This window comes from Callithrix jacchus, chromosome 1, assembly GCF_049354715.1.
Source record: "Callithrix jacchus isolate 240 chromosome 1, calJac240_pri, whole genome shotgun sequence".
In the NCBI taxonomy this organism is placed as follows: Eukaryota; Metazoa; Chordata; class Mammalia; order Primates; family Cebidae; genus Callithrix; species Callithrix jacchus.
In genome coordinates, this window is record NC_133502.1 from 200,074,832 (window position 1) to 200,093,661 (window position 18,830).

Here is an 18,830-nt window from a genome sequence, read left to right on the forward strand (position 1 = left end):
GTTAATGCATGTAAGGTGCTTAGAACTGTCCTCTGCAGACACAGGTGCAGGGTGACCATCAGAAAGATGCTGGCGAGGCAGGTGCAGTGGCTCACACCCGTAATCCCAGCACTTTGAGAGGCCGAGGTGGGCGGATTGCTTGAGCTCAGGAATTCGAGACCAGTCTGGGCAACATGGCAAAATGCCATCTTTACTAGAAAAAAATACAAAAAATTAACTGGGTGTGGTGGCACACACCTGTAATCCAAGCTACTCGGGAGGCTGAGGCAAGAGAACCGCTTGAATCCAGGAGGCAGAGGTTACAGTGAGCCAAGAATGTGCCACTGTACTCCAGCCTGGGCAACAGTGGAAGACTCGGTCTCAAAAATAAAAAAAATAAAAAAATAAAAAAGAAGAAGAAGGAAAAGGAGAAGAAGAAAAAGAAGGTAGGCCAGGTACAGTGGCTCACACCTGTAATCCCAGCACTTTGGGAGGCTGAGGCAGGTGGTTCACCTAAGGTCAGGAGTTCAAGAGCCGCCTGGCCAACATGGTGAAGCCATGTCTCTACTAAAAATACAAAATTTGCTAGGCATGGTGGCATGCACCTGTAGTCCCAGTTATTGGGAGGCAGAGACAGGAGAATCACTTGAACCCAGGAGGCAGAGGTTACAGTGAGTTGAGATCCAGCCTGAGTGACAAGAGTGAAACTCAATCTCAAAAAAAAAAGATGCTGGCTAAATATTTTCTGAGTGGACAAACACATGAGCGAACAGGCCACCAAGCTCTCAACAGTTCCACGCCCTTCTTGCAGACACCCAGTGTTGGGCACATTGTGGCCTCCCCACTTCCTGCTCAGGGATCAGGCAGATGACCTGGAGGCACAGTGATGACTGCCACCCCCACCCCCACACTGGCAACAGAATGCCTACACACAGCCCATGCTCCCACTGTCTGCAGGGGCCTGGACTTGATGGCCGCTGAGAACCAGGCTTGAGGATGCCAAGCCAGGCCCTGAAGGGAAAAGAGACCCATATTTATTGTCACCTGCTCTAGCTGTGCCAAGCACAAGGATCTGCCCGCAATAGCTCAGGTCTAACTCTCCCTATTTTATGGATGGGGCTCAGGGAGGCAAGGGACTGGCCTAGAGGAAGCCGGCGGTCCTGACCAAGGCTGTGGGGCTCCAAAAATGGGCATCTTCACTACCCATCCATCACCCACCCAGGCCTAGTTCTTTGTTGCTCACCTGGCCTGGTTGCTGAGGTCTCCATTTAGACACACAGAAGACTCAGTTCCAGGCCAGATACAGTGGTTCATGTCTGTAATCCCAGCACTTTGGGAGGCTGAGGTGGATGGATCACTTGAGGTGAGGAGTTCAAGACCAGCCTGGCCAACATGGCGAAACCTCCCTCTACTAAAAATACAAAAATTAGCCAGGTGTGCCGATGCATGCCTGTTATCCCAGCTATTTGGGAGGCTGAGGCAAGAGAATCTCTTGAACCTAGGAGGCGGAGGTTGTAGTCAGCCAAGATTGCACCACTGCTCTCTAGCCGAGGCGACAGAGCGAAACTCCGTCTCACAGAAAAAAAAAAAATACTCAGTTCCAAGGCAAAAGACTTGGGAGGTGGTGGGGTGATGTGAGGGAAACTCAGAAGCACGGACATCAGTGAAGATATATTCAAGATCATTCAGTGTGCAAATAGGAAACCTGAGGCCCACAGAGGTTCCATGAGCCACCTTAGGCCACCCAGCCCATCCTTCTTCTCAAGGCACAACCTGCCCTGAGGTTCCAGGTGCCCGGTGGTTGGGGACTGGGGGTGTGGTGGGGTGGGGCTGCAGGCTGTAGCCTGAGACAGTTGCAGACAACCTGACTGTCTGCAAACCAGGACCCAAAAAAGAATGTGCCAGGAGTGGTTTGCAGGCAATTTTGCTGGAGAGAGCCCAGAGGGAGTCGTAAATCAGGCACTGCGGCTGCTGGTCAGGAGGGATGCCTGCCCCCCATCTGGGCCTTTCGCCTACCACAGTGACAGGGATGCTGCAGAGGCTGTGGAGGCCCAGGCTGGGTCCCTAGCCCTGCTGCAGCTCTGCAGAGGGAAGAAGGAGGGAGGAGATGCTGAGTTGGCCTTACCTGGCTCTAGCCACAGTGAGAGAAGAACACCCAGAAAGGCTGGCTGGGGGTGGCCTGGTGCTTACCCTGCAGCTGGGTGGAAGGAGAGGACAGGACAGGAGGGAGGCTTCAGTCTCCACCTGGCCAGAGGGTCACATGCCTTCTGCAGCTAGGCTGGAAGAAATAGGGGCAGGGAAAGGGGCCCAGGGCCTCACTGAGGATCCAAGAGCTTCTTTGGGCACTTGGGTTGGGTCTGAAAAGGGAGCACCCAGGCTCTACCCCAGGAGCTGATGTTCTGGGACAGGGACAGGGAAAGGAGAGCTAGCTCTGACATAATTCACTGTGTGACAGGTTAGCCGAGGGGAGGGGACAAAAGGCACCTGATGGCTGATGATCATATTAATGACAGCAATAGTGACAACAAGGGTTCTTGTGCATTTAGTGTAGATGCTATGCCAGCCACTCTGAGCCTCAGCACGACCCTAGCAGGGAGGCACCATTTATTTCCCATTTTACAGATGAGGTAACTGAGACCCAGAGTGATGAAATGATGGGCTGCACAGCCAGAGGTGCTCCAGTCAGCCCTGACAAACCCTTTCGTGTCCCTTCTCTGGGGCTCTAAGCTCTTGAGGCAGGCTGGGGCACAGGCTCTTGAGGTCCCTCCTCTATTCCCTGCATGGTGCCTTGCACACAAACCACACTCAGTACACAACCATGAGCTGATGTGTGAAGTCAGCCCCTCTGGGTGCAGACGGATGGAACGTCCAATCCTCTACACCTGACCTTGTAACTGTATCTAGCCAAGCCCCATGGTCTGATCTGAGCATCACAGTGTCCAAAGAGGTGGCCAAGGCCTGGAAAATCCGCCCTCCCCGCCATTTCACAGATGAGAAAACTGAGGCTCAGGAAGGTTATGTAGCTTGCTTAGTGACTCCAGACAGCTAGTAGTGACCCAGGCCCCTTCCTCTTCTCCTGGAACCTATCACCCTTCTCTGGAGGAGGGCTGGAAGAACTGCCGGGAACAAATAACACTCGTGACAGCTAACATTTAGGGAGCATGGAGCATCTCATCTGAACCTCTTGGTTTTTTAGTAACAGCTTTATTGAGAGATAATTCATATCACATATAACTCAACTCACATCGCATACAAAGCATACAATGCCATTTTTATGGAGTTGTGCAACCATCGCAATCAATTTTAGAACATTTTTATCACCACAGGACAGGTTCAGTGGCTCACGCCTGTAATCCTAGCACTTTGGGAAGATGAGGCGGGTGGATCACTTAAGGTCAGGAGTTCAAGACCAGCCTGGTCAACATGGCAAAACCCCGTCTCTACTAAATATACAAAATTAGATGGACATGGTGGCACGTGTCTGTAGTCCCAGCTATCTGGGAGAGTGAGGCAAGAGAATCTCTTGAACCTGGGAGGCAGAGGCTGCAGTGAGCTGAGATCACGCCATCGCACTCCAGCCTGGACGACAGAGTAACACTCTGTCTCAAAAAATAATATTTTCTTTTTTTTTTTTTGAGACAGAGTCTCACTCTGTTGCCAGGGGCCAGGTTGGAATGCAGTGGTGCGATTTCCACTCACTGCAACCTCCACCTCCTGGATTCAAGCAATTCTCCTGCCTCAGCTTCCCTAGTAGCTGGGACTACAGGCGTGCACCACCACACCTAGCTAATTTTTGTATTTTAGTGGAGACGGGGTTTCACTATGTTGGCCAGGATGGTCTCGATCTCTTGACCTCGTGATCCACCCACCTCGGCCTCCCAAAGTACTGGAATTACAGGCGCGAGTCACCGCACCTGGCAAAAAATAATATTTTCATCACCCCATAAAGAAACCTCATACTCTTTAGCGACCATTCCCTCAGTCCCTTATTCTCCCAGCTTTAGGTACCCACTAGTCTATTTTCTGTCTCTACAGATTTGCCTATTCTGATATTTCATGTAAATAAAGTCAGATAATAGCCAACAACCTTTTGAATGGGGTATAATTATCACCCCATTTCCCAGGTGGAAGTAATGAGCCTTAGAAAGGTGAAACCCTTATCTAGGGGTCCTTAATAAAGCAATGCCGAGAAGGACTCAAACCGAGGCTTTCCTGACCCCAAGGGCCTGCTTGTTGTTACCAGTTAAGGGAGCCTTGGAGCAAAGGGGCAGCTCTCCCTCAGCCTCTTCCTCTCCTCCCTGAGCCCAGGGCCCACATTCCTCCATCAGAAGTTCCACCCTAGAAGTTCTACCAGCAACACTCCATGACCAGGGAACCCATCCAGTTCTTTCCCCATCCCCGCTCTCAATCCTTCAGACTGCAGCTATGCCACCTCCTTTGGGAAGCTCTCCCTGGTTACTCACCTCTCTTGGTACCCCCACCGTTCATATGCATTTGCCCACAGAAGATCAGACAGCCTGGCCTCCTGTGTGTGTGGGTGGGAAACTGAGACCCTTGGTAAGTGTGGCCAGGCAGAGTCCTGGGGCCCAGGACCAGATCTCTGACTTCCTCACCAGCGCTCTTCCCTGCTGCCTGTTTCAAACGGGAAACGCTCTGGCTCCAAGGAAGTAGAGGGAGCACTGTGCTGTGAACCTGGGTGCCGAGTAGAGTCCTGGCTCCAGGGGAGCCGACACACAGCCACACCTGCTTTGAGGAGGGTCCACCAGGCCCTCATCTCCTCCACCTTCACCTCATCCTGTGAAGTGGTCCCATCAGGGAAAGAGGGGGTAAACCGAGGCTCAGCAAGGCTAGTAGTGTACCCAAGGCCACAGGCATTGAGCCAGGACTCCCCTGCTGACTCCCAACTTGCCCTCTGCCACATGCTGGGTCAGGAGCCCCAGTTTGAAGCTCTCACGGCCCCTGGACCTGCCCCTCTATCAGTTCTTATAAAATTAGCCCCAATCTTGCTGGTCTTCCTCACAAGCGGTGCTGGGAGCCTGTCTTCCTCATGGCTGTATTCCCAGTGCAGGGTGGGGCCTGAAACACGTCTGAGGAAATGTTTGTTGAATAGATGAGACAGAATGAGGGAAGGACCAGATGCGGTGGCTCACACGTGTAATCTCAGCTTTTTGAGAGGCCAAGGTGGGAAAACTGCTTGAGCCTAGGAGTTCGAGACCAGCCAGGCAACATGGTGAGATGGGGTGTCTCTACAAAAAACAAATAAAAATAACAAAATTAGCCAGGCATAGTGGTATGCACCTGTAGTCACAGCTATTTGCAAGGCTGAGGGTAAAGCAGGTGGATAGCTTAAGCCCAGGAGGGCCAGGCTGCAGTGAGCTCAGACTACATCACCGCCCTCCAGCCTGGGCGACACAGCAAGTCTCTATCTCTAAAAAAAAAAAAAAAAAAAGAAAGAAAGAAAGAAAGAAAAAGAAGGGTGGAAGGAGCTGGGCGCACTTTGGGAGGCTAAGGTGGGTGGATCACAAGGTCAGGAGTTAGACCAGACTGGCCAAGATGATGAAACCCCATCTCTACTAAAAATACAAAAATGAGCCAGGCATGGTAGCGCGCGCCTGTAATCTCAGCTACTCAGGATGCTGAGGCAGGGAATTGCTTGAACTCGAGAGGCAAAGGTTGCAGTGAACCGAGATCATGCCACTGCACTCCAGCCTGGACGACAGAGCAAGGCTCTCTCCAAAAAACAAAAACAAAACAAAACAAAAAACAAACAGAAAGGTGGATGGAAGGGAGAAATGGGAATGGGGCCTAATGAGCAGAGGAGCCGTCCGACTCCTAAATCAAAGAACTCTTTTGACATTCTGGGGTCTTATGCCTCTGGAGAATCACCTACACAATCCTGCTCAGTTTTGGGGGTTCCTGATCCCTTGTACAGGTCACCAGGAGTCAAGTGCCTGTACTGAAGGTTGAGAACCCTGTACCATGCCACTCAGCCCTGTCCTGCGGACACCACTGATACAAATGCACTTCATAAAAGCCTAAAGCACGGCACACACTTCAGTTAACTCATCTTGAACCACAAGGATGCACTGAGCCATAGTCCCGACACCATTCCTCCGCCTCCCCTGTTCTCAGCGGCCACTGCCCCTCCCCAGGAGCTTCTGCCAGCTAGGGACATGCTAGAATGCCTGTTAATGCCACTTCAGGCCAGCAGCTGGTGCTGGCAGCCTCAGGGGTGGGGGCTGCCTGCGTCCTAACTCTTGATCCTCTACTGACTCAGCAGGATCGTGCCTCTCCTCCCCTAAAACCATTTCAGGGCACAGAGGATGGGTGGGTTCCAAGACTTAGGAACTCTCCCAGTGCCTAGACTGGTGCTGCAGACACAACTAGTGACAGTTGTGTTTACTGTGAATTTTCTAGGCCAAAAAATGATGTTAGGTTTTTTTTTTAACCAAATCCCAGATTAAGCTGGTACCATTAGCACCTTCTGTTTGTGTGTTTTTGTTTTGAGAGGGAGTCTTACTCTGTTGCCCAGGCTGGAGGGCAGTGGCATGATCTCAGCTCACTACAACCTCTGCCTCCCAGGTTCAAGTGAATCTCCTGCCTCAGCCTCCTGAGTAGTTGGGATAACAGGCACCTGCCACCACACTCAACTAACTTTTTTATTTTTAGTAGGCACGGGGTTTTACCTTGTTGGCCAGGCTGGTCTCTTAACTCCTGACCTCAGGTGATCTGCCCGCCTCAGCCTCCCAAAGTGCTGGGATTACAGGTGTGAGCTACCACACCCAGCCAGAATCCCATCTTATACAGGGGAAACTGAGATACAGAAAGGAAAGGTCACTTGCCTGAGATGCCTTGTCGAGAAGTGGAAGTGTTGGTGTTCAGCTGTGGGTCCGTCTGACCTCAGAGATGACTTGTGAACTATTACGGGAGTAGCCCCACCAAGCAGTTACTGCTGATTGTTCAAAGGCAGCTGTTCCTCTTCACCCATGCAGGGGGTCTATTCTTGGAAACTTGTGCTAGGGATGTTCTGAGTAAGGTGGCAGATTTATGTTCATTAGAATTTCTCAGAGGATGCAGTTTGCTGAACCTTGGGTTGTCTCTTCATCTGCAGTCATAAAATATTCAAGCCAGAAGGTACTCGGGTGATTGGGAATGTCTGGTCTCTACAATTTTTTTTTTTTTTTTTTTTTTTTGAGACAGGGTCTCACTCTGTTGCCAAGGCTATGGCGTGATCACGGCTCACTGCAGTCTCAACCTCCTGAGCTCAGTGATCCTTCTGCCTCGGTCTCCCAGATGGCCAGGCCACCACATCTGGGTGCATGCCACCACATCTAGCCAGTTTCTTGAATTTTTTGTAGAGACAGGGTTTTGCCATGTTGCCCAGTCTGGTCTCAAACTCCTGGGATCAAGTGATCCTCCCCCTCGGCCTCCTAAAGAGTTGGGATTACAGGTGTGAGCCACCATGCCCAGCCCATTTTCTTTTTAGAGACGGGGCCTTGCTCTGTTGTCCAGACTGGAGCACAGTGGCAAGATTATAGCTCACTGCAGCCTCAAACTCCTGGGCTCAAGTGATTCTCCCACCTCAGCTCCCTGCGTATCTGGGACTACAAGTGTGAGCCACTGCAACTGGCTAATCTGAACTTTAATTTTTTTTTTTTTTGAGATGGAGTCTCACTCTGTTGCCCAGGCTGGAGTGCAGTGGCACAATCTCGGCTCACTGCAACTTCTGCCTCCTGGGTTCAAGCAATTCTCCTACCTCAGCCTCCCAAGTAGAAGGGACTACAGGCACGTGGCACCACACCTGGGAAATTTTTGTATTTTTAGTAGAGACAGGGTTTCACCATATTGGCCAGGCTGGTCTCAAACTCCTGACCTCATGATCCACCTGCCTTAGCCTCCCAAAGTGCTGGGGTTACAGGTGTGAGCCACCACGCCTGGCCGAACTTTAAAAACTTTTTACTGTAGAGCCAGGGTCTTGCTTTGTTGCCCAGGATGGACTCAAAGTCCTGGCTTCAAGCAATCCTCCTCCTCAGCCTCCCAGAGTTCTGGGATTACAGGCATGAGCAACTATGCCTGGTCTAGTCTCTACCTTTTACTAATGGGGAAAATGAAACCCAAAGATACAGGGAACTTGGCCAAGTGTCCCTAAATTATAGTTAATTAGGAACAAATGTAGTCCTCAAAGCCAGATCTCCAGACATTCATGTTAAAACTCCCTAAACTCAAAGAACATCAGTTCAGCAAAGAACATTCAAGGTCTCCCAGTCCAAGCCTCTCATTTCCCAGCAGGAGACATCTTGACTCAGAGAAGAGTAGAATATTCCTAAGAGTGACATAGAGGCAGGCAGAATGGACCATCAATAAATCCAGAAGTTAGCTTTTCACTAGGTGTGCCCTAAGGCATATAAAGTGACTTCTCTGAGCTTCACCTTTGAAAGGAAAATACAATCTACAGTATAGGGTTCACTGTCAGGAGGATAAATGACACAGGAAATGCCTTGGGCTAGCACCCAGCACTTAGTGGGTGCTCAATGCATCGTATCTATTATTAATACTGTTAGACCATTGTCATTTCCCCCTCTGCCACTCTGCCTTCCAGGTCAAACCTTTCTCTGTACCGTATAGTGGGTAAGACTGGGGACTACTGCTTCAGCCATTTGGTAGCAGGGTGACTTTGGACTGGTTACTACCCAGCAACTCTGGGCCTCAAATGCCTCATCAGTAAATTGGGTATGGAATCACAGTACCTACCAGACAGGGCTGTGAGAGGGGGAAATAATGCCTGTGATTGGCCTTCACACAAAGCCAGGCACATCGTGAGTGCTCAATAATAGTGCGCTACTACTGTTGCCACAGCCATGCCTCATGTCTGTCACCATCCCAGACTGCAGGGAGTCTAGCCCACCAGGAAGTGGCTGGTCCCTACCCTCCAGGGCTGCTCTCCAGTCTCCAGGGTGCTGATGTAGCAAGGGAAGGAGCGCCTAGTGCATCCACACTGGCTTGCCTGACCCAGCTCTGATTTCTCAGATGCCTGTGTAGGGTCGAGAACTCGGAGCGTGCTGAACGGAATCCCGATTTTTGCATTCATATAAGCTTCTTGGAAGAGCCCCCATTTTACACGTGCAGAAACGGAGGTCTGGGGAGGAGGAAGAGGCTGCTGCCCACGGACACACAGGCGCCAGGACTAAGATCTGGGGAGGAGAAGAAGGTCGCTGCCCACAGACACACAGGCGCCAGAACCTGATGTCCTCTCTTGTGGCTGGGTCCTTCTGGGACGATTCCCTTTTCCAAGACCCCACCCCTAGGAAGAGCATCGGCCACGCCCCTACCTGAGTCCCGCCCCCTGAATTCTTTGAGCACTGCTGCCCCCAGGCCGTTAAGATGAGGGAAGCCACGGCAGCCAAGCCAGGGCCACCTTCCCTCTGCCCCTGAGGATGCCACTGATGAAATGCCGCAGCAGCGACCGAGGCAGGGCTGAAATCAACGCGCTCCGATTCTATGAGCCACGGCCTTTGAAGGAGCGCTCATCAATCTTCAAAGGCCGGATGAAGCATTCGGGCGTTGCCTCTGAGGAAGGGTGGGGCTGGCTGTGACGCAGCGTGCCTGCTGCCGCCTGCAGGGGCGCTGTTGCTGGTGCGATTCTATCAAGCGCAGAGCCAGCCTAGTAGGCTGAGGCAGAGAAATGGGTTCTGTAGTCCCAGAGACTCGGTTTCCCCCTCTGGAAAGTGTTTGTTTGTTTGTGACAGGGTCTCATTCTGCTGGAGTGCAGTGGCGTGATCTCATGTCGCTGCAACCTCCGCCTCCCTGGGTTTAAACGATCCTCCCACCCCAGGCTTCCGAGTAGCTGGGACCACAGGCGCGCCACCACCGCCGGCTAACGTTTACATTTTTTGTAGAAATGAAGTCTCTCTGTGCTGCCTGGGTTGATCTCGAACTCTTGGGCTGAAGCGATCCTTCCGCCTTGGCCTCCCAAAGTGCTGGGATTAGAGGTGTGAGCCACTGCACTGCTGAAAGTGAGTTTGATGACAAATCTCGTGAGGCTACAATGGGACTCAGATAAGTTTGTGAAAGGAACTAGAAGACACTGAAAAATAGTCAAATTACCTAACCTCCCTACCCCCATTTATTCATCTGTACCTTCCTTCCCTGTGGACATGCAAACATGGAAAAACATATAAAGGGCCTAGCACCTTACAAGCACCTAATACAGGGCAATGACTGTGATCACAGGCAAAGTACCCTTCCAAGCCAGAAAATAACATCCAAGTCTTGGTGCCTTCCCCCATAGAGCTCAAGTCGCAGAACTAGAAGCAAAGCAGTGAAAGCCAGACCTGCCACTGACCTCGTGGGCCTGTTTCCTCATCGGTAAAACTGATGGTCTCTAAGGCCTTCTGATCCCAGCTTTCTTCAATGCTAGCTTGTGACATGCAGCCCAAGGTGGATTACAATGACATGAATAACATGGAGTAGCTCCTATGGGAAGTCACTGCTGAATGGCATTTACTCATTCAACAAGCTTTACTAATACTCTGGTACTGGGTCCTAGGAATATAACATTAAATAAGAGATGGCTCTTGCCCTTATAAAGCTCATAACAGTCCAGTTAGGAGACAAAGCCCTTCAAATACTGTGTTGGGATTAGAACGAGCAACTGTGGGAGCCTAAAGGAAGCAGTTGTCACAACGTTGGGGTGAGCACAAGCTCCTGAGGGAGCAGGTAACCTGGAATGTCTCAAGGATTAAGAGGAGTGACCTGAAGAGTAGGGGAGTGAATATTAGGGTGGAGAAAGGACTGCAGACAGGAAGCCACGGTGCAAGAGAATGTGGCAGAATGAGTAATTTCATGGAGGCGGGCCTGGACAGCAGAAGAGGTTCAGGTAGGGAAGGACACGCCAGCCCCCTCTGTCCAGCCTGGCCCCCTCCTAAGCTGCCACCAGGGAACATTCTGTGTCCTTCTGTCTGGGCCTCAAATGTCCCCTCATTTGTTCACCCACCGTACACATCCTGAGCCCCCAGGTGCAAGAGCCACTCATGGTCTAGGAGGGGGCAAAAGGCGTGGGCACCAGGGTTTTGTCATCTCCTGGATCCCAGGACATGCACTTAGACATGGGCAGAGCACACAGCACCACAGAGAAAAGGAAGCAGAGGATGAGGGAGGAAGGCACTCCTGGGAGGGGCCCAGTCCCGAGGTGGGACAGGGTGGCATTCTAGACCCAAACTGCAATATTTTGAATCCTGGTTCTGTGCTTGGCAAGTGATTTCACCTCTTTAGGCCTCAGTTTGTTCGCCAAAGCCTCTTAGAGTTATGAAGCCTAAATGAGATCATGTTTGTAAAAGTCTTTGTGAAAGACTTAGCAGGAGCTCGAACAATGAACCTGGAAGGCTGGCTGAGGCCAGATCCAGGGCCAGTTCTCCTGCTCTAGGGACACTGGCTCAGAATGCACATTCCAGGCTCCTCTGTCAAGAGATTCTGACTTGGATGATCTATCTGGATGAGCCCAGTAATTTTGCAATTAAATTCAGTGGTGACTACCACAGAAGCAAAACATTTAATAAAAAGTACATTTTCTCCAGTAACTCCCCCTAGCAGACAGCAAAGACCTCAAGCTCTGCTTCCTCTTCCCTCTGCCACTAATCTCCCCAGATACCAGAAGATAGTTCAGGTGCCCAGCAGAGCTGTCCCTGGCGTGTGTGGCCAGGTCCCTGGTTCAGGTCCACTCTGGCCTCCTGCAGTTTTCCATGCACAGCAAGCGCCTGGCTCAGGGCTGAGGCAGAGGTTTCAGAAGCTTTCTTGGCATGTCTCTCCCATGCTGGCATCTGCTGTCTTTGGCAGGCAGGCTGCCCCTGAGTTCTCCATGTCCCCACACAGCTGACTGCAGAGAGACAAGCCAGGTGCAGCTTCCCCTGAGCAAGGCAAGCTTCATGTCCACCAAACCTGGGGTTGTGCCCACTTGCAGGGGCTTTTTTTTTTTTTTTAAGAGACAGGGTCTCACTTTGTCACCTAGGCTGGAGTAAAGTGGCACAACCATAGTCCACAGAAGCCTGGAACTCCTAGGCTTAATCATCCTCCCAGCTCAGCCTCCTGAGTAGCTGGATCTACAGATGCACACAACCACATCCAGCTAATGTGTTTAATGTTTCATAGAAACAAGGTCTTGCTCTGTTGCCCATGCTGGTCTCAAACTCCTGGGCTCAAGCAATCCTCCCACCTTGACCTCCCAAAGTGCTGGGGTTACAGGCATGAGCCACCATGCCCGGCCTGGGGGACTCCTCTAGGGCTCAGTAATGCCAACACTGGCCATCAGGAATGAACTTTTATCCAACTGATAATTCTCCCTCAAGTCTCAACATCCCAATTTAAACTCTTTGGCATGAAATCTTTCTCTACAATGTACTATAGACCTCCTCCTTCTCCCCCAGAATAAAGAGATGAAACAGCACTGAAACCTTTTTTAATTTTTTCTTCCTGAGAGCCAATGTGGATACTGGGAGGTGCAGGGATCCTGGACAAAGCCTAGGTGTGAACCATAGCCCCTCCACCATCTCCCCGTGTGGTTGTGGCAGGTCACGTTCTTTCTCAGTGTTGATGTTCTACTCTGTAGAGGACAATGACCATGCACAGGTGACAGAGCTCTTGCAGACACCACATATGTATGTGGAACACAGCAGGCAGTTGCCCATCATGTAAAGGATGACAGAGCTGTTTTCTCCATTATTCAAGATGCACACTGTGAGGCCAGGTCCAGTGGTTCACGTCAGTAATCCCAGCACTTTAGGAGGCCAAGGTGGATGGATCACTTGAGGTCACGAGTTCAAGACCAGGCTAGCCAACACAGTGAAACCCCATCTCTACTAAAAATACGAAAATTAGCCAGGCATGTAGTGCCTGTCTGTAATTCCAGCTACTCATGAGGCTGAGGCACGAGAATCACTTGAACTTGGGAGGCAGAGGTTGCAGTGAGCTGAGATTGCACCACTGCACTCCAGCCTGGGCAACAGAGCAAGACTCTGTCTGAAAAAAAAGACTTACACCATGAACATCAATCCTGTCCCATAACTTCTTTCTACTTATCCATCTCCAAAGTCAGGATCATCCAGAAAGCTGAGTTGGTCATCGTGTTAACTTCCTAACTATACCGCTTGGGAAGTCTCCTTCCCTCAAGACAACCCAGAGAGAATATAAAAACCTGGAGGGGCTGGGTGCAGCGCTCATGCCTGTAATCCCAGCACTTTGGGAGGCTGAGGAGGGCAGATCATGAGGTCAAGAGATCAAGACCATCCTGGCCAACATGGTGAAATTCCATCTCTATTAAAAATTAGCTGGCACCTGTAGTCCCAGCTATTCTGGAGGTTGAGGCAGAAGAATTGCTAGAACCTTGGGAGCAGAGGTTGCAGTGAGCTGAGCTAGCCCCACATACTCCAACCTGGCAACTAAGACTCCGTCTCACAAAACAAAACAAAACAAAAACAAACAAACAAAAAAAACCACACACACAAAAAAACACCTGGGGGAAAAGAAACAAGTTTTGATTGAGTCAATTTTCAATCCTCCTTGCTTCCACTAGAGCAAAGCCCCTGGCCAGCTGTGACGGAATCAGGAGAGTGCTGGGTCTAGTTGGGCCTGCCTTGAATGTGAGATGTACAGTCTCATAGCTCAGTATGCCTGCTGCAGAGCCCATGAGACCTGGGTTCAAATCCCAGCTCCACCACTTACCAACTATATAACCTAGGGCAAGTTATTCAACCTCTCTTGAGTCTTCATTAAAAAAATATATTTATTTATTATTAATACTATTAATTGAGACAGAGTCTTACAATGTTGCCCAGGCTGGTCTCAATCTCCCAGGCTCAAGTGATCCTTCCACCTTGGCCTACCAAAATGCTAGGATTATAGCATAAACTACCATGACCAGCCTCTCTAAGCCTTCATTTCCCATACTATGACATTTGGACAGTAATGGCATCTATTTCATAGAATTGCGAAGATAAGTGAGGCCGGGCATCTCCCTCTTTCCTGAGATTGCAGCCTTTATTCCCATTGCTACTTAGCTTCTTGCTCTAGGTAACAAGAGTAACGACAGCCCTGGGGCACTTTAACTGGCAAGCCCCACTCAGTTACTAGATGAAAGTCCAACAAACCATCTCACTCTCAGTCTTGGAAATCACAGCCCAAAAGAATCATTCATCCATAGTCACCCACAGCAGGAACTAGAGCAGGGGAGACAGGGCGGACCTGTGACTCCATCCTCCCACCTGGTGCAGTCCCAGGATGGCAGACAGGCAGGCAGGCAGGCAGACCTGATGCAGGCCTGCGTTGGTGGTGGCTGGTCCCTAGGGGTTAAGACTGTGGGCGGAAGCTAGGAGGAGGAGGCCTAAGCAAAACTGCACGCAGTTTACTTTTTTGCTGTCTGTGTTCTAAAGGGAGTAGGTGGTAGGGAGATTGATGACCTTTTATTATAAATCAGATTCAAACACGGCAAAAAGAGGGCATCTCTAAGGAGGGAGAGGAGAAAAAAGGAGGGAAAGGAAGAAAAAGGAAAAGAGAAGGAATAAAGAGGACAGAGAAATTGGGGGGAAAGACGGAGGGATATAATAGAGGGAGAAGGAAAGAGGAGGGGCAGGGAATGCAGTGGAGAGAGGAGGGGCAAGAGGAGAGAGAATGTGGGGCATGATGGACACTCATGGGGAAAGGAAGCAGGAAGAAAGGCTCAGTGCTTCCTAAAGGGAATTGCTGAACATAAAAATGAACAGGCAGTACAGGAGTGGATGAGTCTGCCAGAAATAGAGCTGGAAAGGTTTGAGCCTCAGCAAAGGGGACCACACAGTTCAGGGTGGGAAGCTCCAGGCCCTAGGATGGGGGCCACACTTTCAAGACCTCCTTCTCCAGTTACCCTGTAGCAGCCTCCATAGGGCCTGGAGCTGTCCAGATGCCTGGTGCTAAAATGTCTGGCTGATCACCGGTTTCTCAGACAGAGGCTTGCAGTCATCCTGAAACTACTTGCTAAGCACCCACTGTATGCCAGACAATATTCCAAGCACTGCAGAAGTCAGCAGTGAATAAAACAAACAAGAATCCCTGTCCTGATAGTTTTATTTTAGTGGAGAAAATAAGACACACAGTAGTTTGTCAGTAAAGTCCTATGGAGAAAAAACAATCAGGAAACGAGAACAAGGAATTTAGCATCTGCATCCCCAACAGTGTCACATGCAGTTCCCACAGAGGTGACACAGTGTCAGAGGGCACCCAGGTCGGGAAGTGGGCCCTCACACACAGGCTATGCTGATGCCGGCTCACGGCCACAGACACTCGCAGCTGGGTGAGCTGTCAGAGACCAGACCCCAACCCCAGCCCCAGGAAGCTGCCCATCCTCTCTCTGATGGCCTCTCAATCCTCTTTCCTCAGACCATCTGGGCCTCTACTGTGCAAGAGAAACAAGTTTCCACCCTGTGTGTCCTGCGCCAGCTCAGGTCTGCGCTCACTGCACTCTGCTGTGTCACTGAGTCAACTCAAGCAACCCACTTCCTCATTCAGGCTTCAGTCTACTTGCCTATAAAACAGGGACAATGATCCCTGCCTAGTGAACAGTGAGTAACAGAGAGGCTGGTGGCTGTATAAGTGCTTACTGCTTTATCCTTCTTCCTGCAAGTATGTTCCTAAAGAGCACCAGCCTTGGGGTCCACAAAAGCCCAGAGACAGCAGGGGCTGAGATCCAAATCTCAGCAGGTCCCTCAGTGTCAGTCACTGGACCCTTGTCCTGGAGACACCAGGGACAAGAAAGGCCCAAGGGCAGTAAGTCTGGGAAACTACACTCTACTTGCCTCTAGGGGATTCACAATGCTCACTGCCCAGTCCAGGCCCTGGGAAGATATACTCCAAGAACTGTGTTTCATTCCTTTGGCCATGAAACTCACTCTTTTCCTCTCCTTTTTGGAGAAACACCTATCATCATCCTGAAGGCACCCTGGGAAGTGCTGGGCTGCGATTTGTGAGGAACTTGAGAATCCCTGTCCCAAAGAGACAATGGTGAAGGTTTAACGGGGCTCTGTACCTTCAGCTTTCAGTGTATGCTATATAGTGTAACAAGTGCTTAATAAGCATTTGATGGGTGGGTGGGTAGATGAACGCATGGATGGATAGACAGATGAATATCTTGTTCTACTCGCTTCAAATGGTAAGAATCACAGGGAGGAAGGTGAAAGTGATTTGAGCCCCAAGAACTCAGGGCAGAATCATTCAGAGCCCCTCTAGACCATCGGTTTGGCTGGAGAACAAACAGAACTTATTCATTCACTGATTCATTCACACAAGACACAGTGGTAAGAGCAGCATTCGAGATTAGCACTGGAAACCACAGAAACAACCATAAGGGGACAATTAACTAAACGAGGGGGTGGTGGCGGCCAAGGATGGCTTCCTGGAGGTGAGTCTGAAGGGCCCTTTGGGGGAACCCACTTCAAGGGCTCCAGCCCTCATGCAATTTTTTTCTAGCTGCAAGAGTCATGCTTGGGGCTTCTTGGACTGCATAGGCAGCTTCAATCTGATGATTGTGGCCCCCTGGCCTCAACAGAATTCATCTTGGACCCCCCTTTTAACCCCAAACCCCCATTCCTCCTTGCTGTCAGCTGCTTGTGAGCCTTCTCACATCCAGAGAATGTATCAGCATTCTACAGACCGAAAAGACCCAAAGGAACAAGGCTCTAATGGCAAAATTCCAACTAGAATGACAAATAAATGGGGAGCCATGTGAAAGCAAGAGAGTCCTGCTCAACACCCCCCCAAGCCTTCCTCAGTCACCTCAGACCAGCCACTCACCTCCATCCTCCCAGCACCACCTGTGACCAGCCCCTTGCCCCCTGCAAATTGGAGCATGACTGGATCTTGAGATGGGGGAAAATGCTTCATCATGTTCTGCTTCTTCATGCAAAACCAGAAACTCCCTCCCCCTCTTCCCTCCTCCCCAGCGCACTCTCCTTCCAGTAAAACGTGGTTAAAGGGACAGCACCATCACTTTCCCAGCTCTGAGGGTATGCTTAGAACCAGGAGGCTGGGAAGGAGACAGAGGGTAAAGAGAAAGGAACTGGCAGAGCTCTTTCCTGGGGGATCTGTCTGTTCTGTCCTGGGGATCCTGGAGCAGGAAAGCTGGGTAAAGTGGGGGTGTAGTGGGGGTTGAGATACTGCCCGCGGGAGGTTTGGAGTGGGAGCAGGGGTCTACAAACTCTCAAGGGGGTCTCAAGGCTCCCGACATCCCCAGGGGTCCTTTTGCAGGGGTCCCTACGCAAAAGGAGGAGAGCCCAAATGTGCGTGGGAGAACATCACAGAAAACAGGGAACTGGACCCCTACGGGCAGTCCAGGGAGGGGTGCCTAGCTCACTGTGTGACCCTGCTGAATCACTACTTCCCCTCTCAGGTCCCCAAAGCACAGTGTGCCTCCCTCCACTCCCGTTAAGGTTAAACTCCCAGCACCAGAGAACAGCCCCTGTCCCCGGTGCTGAAGCACCAGCCGCAGCGGCCACCCCCACTCCAAGGCATAAAACACGAGCCAAAACCAATAAAAAGCCAAATGTCACGGCCGTTGCAGGTCCCCCTTAATCCCGGGAACCCCTTTTTCTACCTAACATCGTATTGGGATGAGGGACTTGGGTACCAGAAAGCATCCCACCACTTTTCTGGAAGTGAGAAGGGATGCCGACTCAGCTGCTTGCTTGTCTGTTTTGGGGGTGGGGGAAGAGAGAAGTTGAGGCTGAGAAGATGCGGAGGGGGAAGGAGGAAGGAGGACTTCCTAGTGGTGGGAGAACCGCAAGATGTGGATCCGTCCCCAATTGCCCCAGAGACCCCTCAAAGTGGAACTTCCTGGGGCAGTCGGGAGTCCGGAGTTGTAGCTTGTCTCTGGGGCAAGACCCCTTCGGTTCACTGATGGAAAAGCAAGGGTGGAAGGACACAGCTTGTCCAAGGTCATTCTGCCAGCAAACTGCCTAGCTGACCCCAGTGTGCAAAACCTGGCTCAGCTGACTTCCAGCACATCCATCATTTCCCCCCACCCCACACAGGGGCTCTCTCAGCTTCATGCCCAAGCCCCCCTACAGTATCCCCACTCCAGGTTCTCTGCCCCTCAAACAGCCGAGGTTCCTTCTGCCTGCCTATTCAGGGGACCCTCTGCCCGCTTTGCTGAGGGTCCGTCCCCTTTGCTGGGGCTGGCAGCAGAGACTTCCGTCTCCTCTCTTGGGGGACACTGTAGACTTTTTAAAGAACGCTTTGCCCCCCCCAACCCCACCCATCCGGCGTTCCCTCTCTCCATCCTCTGCAGTGTCTCCCATACCCCAATTCAGGGTGGCCTTGCTATTCTCCCCAACTCCAGGCCTCCCTTCCTCTATTCCGGGGCTGGCCGTGGAGTTTCCTGAGCGCTCTCCAAGTGGCTCCTCTCCTTCAGAAGAACATTGTACCTCCCCCGGTCAGGGGGGTCTCCTGTCTCGGTTCTATGGAACGTCCATGCCCCCATTCAGGACTGCCTTGCTCCCTCTTCTGTTCCGGGGCTGGCTGCACCCCCTATCCTGAGGGCCCCTCTATTCGGAAAGCCTCGTGTCTTCTCTTACACAGGGATCCCCTCATCCTAATGACTGCAATCTTCCATTGCCCCATCCCGAGGGCACTGTGCCGCTATTCCCATCAGGTCTCCTTGTCCTCTCACTGTTCCAGGTCCCCTTTCTTATTCCGAACACACTCTCAGGATCTTCGGACGCGCACCCGGGGTCCTCACTGGCCCACTCCGGGAGTCCTCTGCCCGCTGCCCCGACCTCCGGGGTCTCCTCTGACGCAGCGTCGATTCCCTTTCCCTCCTCGGTCCCCTGCCCCGC

The 18,830-nt window shown here is 51.4% G+C and overlaps 1 protein-coding gene across 6 annotated transcripts in view; it reads right to left on the reverse strand.

The window, feature by feature from the left end:
* AP1B1 (adaptor related protein complex 1 subunit beta 1) overlaps positions 1-18,830 on the reverse strand; it is a 113,123-nt gene that overhangs the window by 93,346 nt on the left and 947 nt on the right. The window lies entirely within an intron of this gene.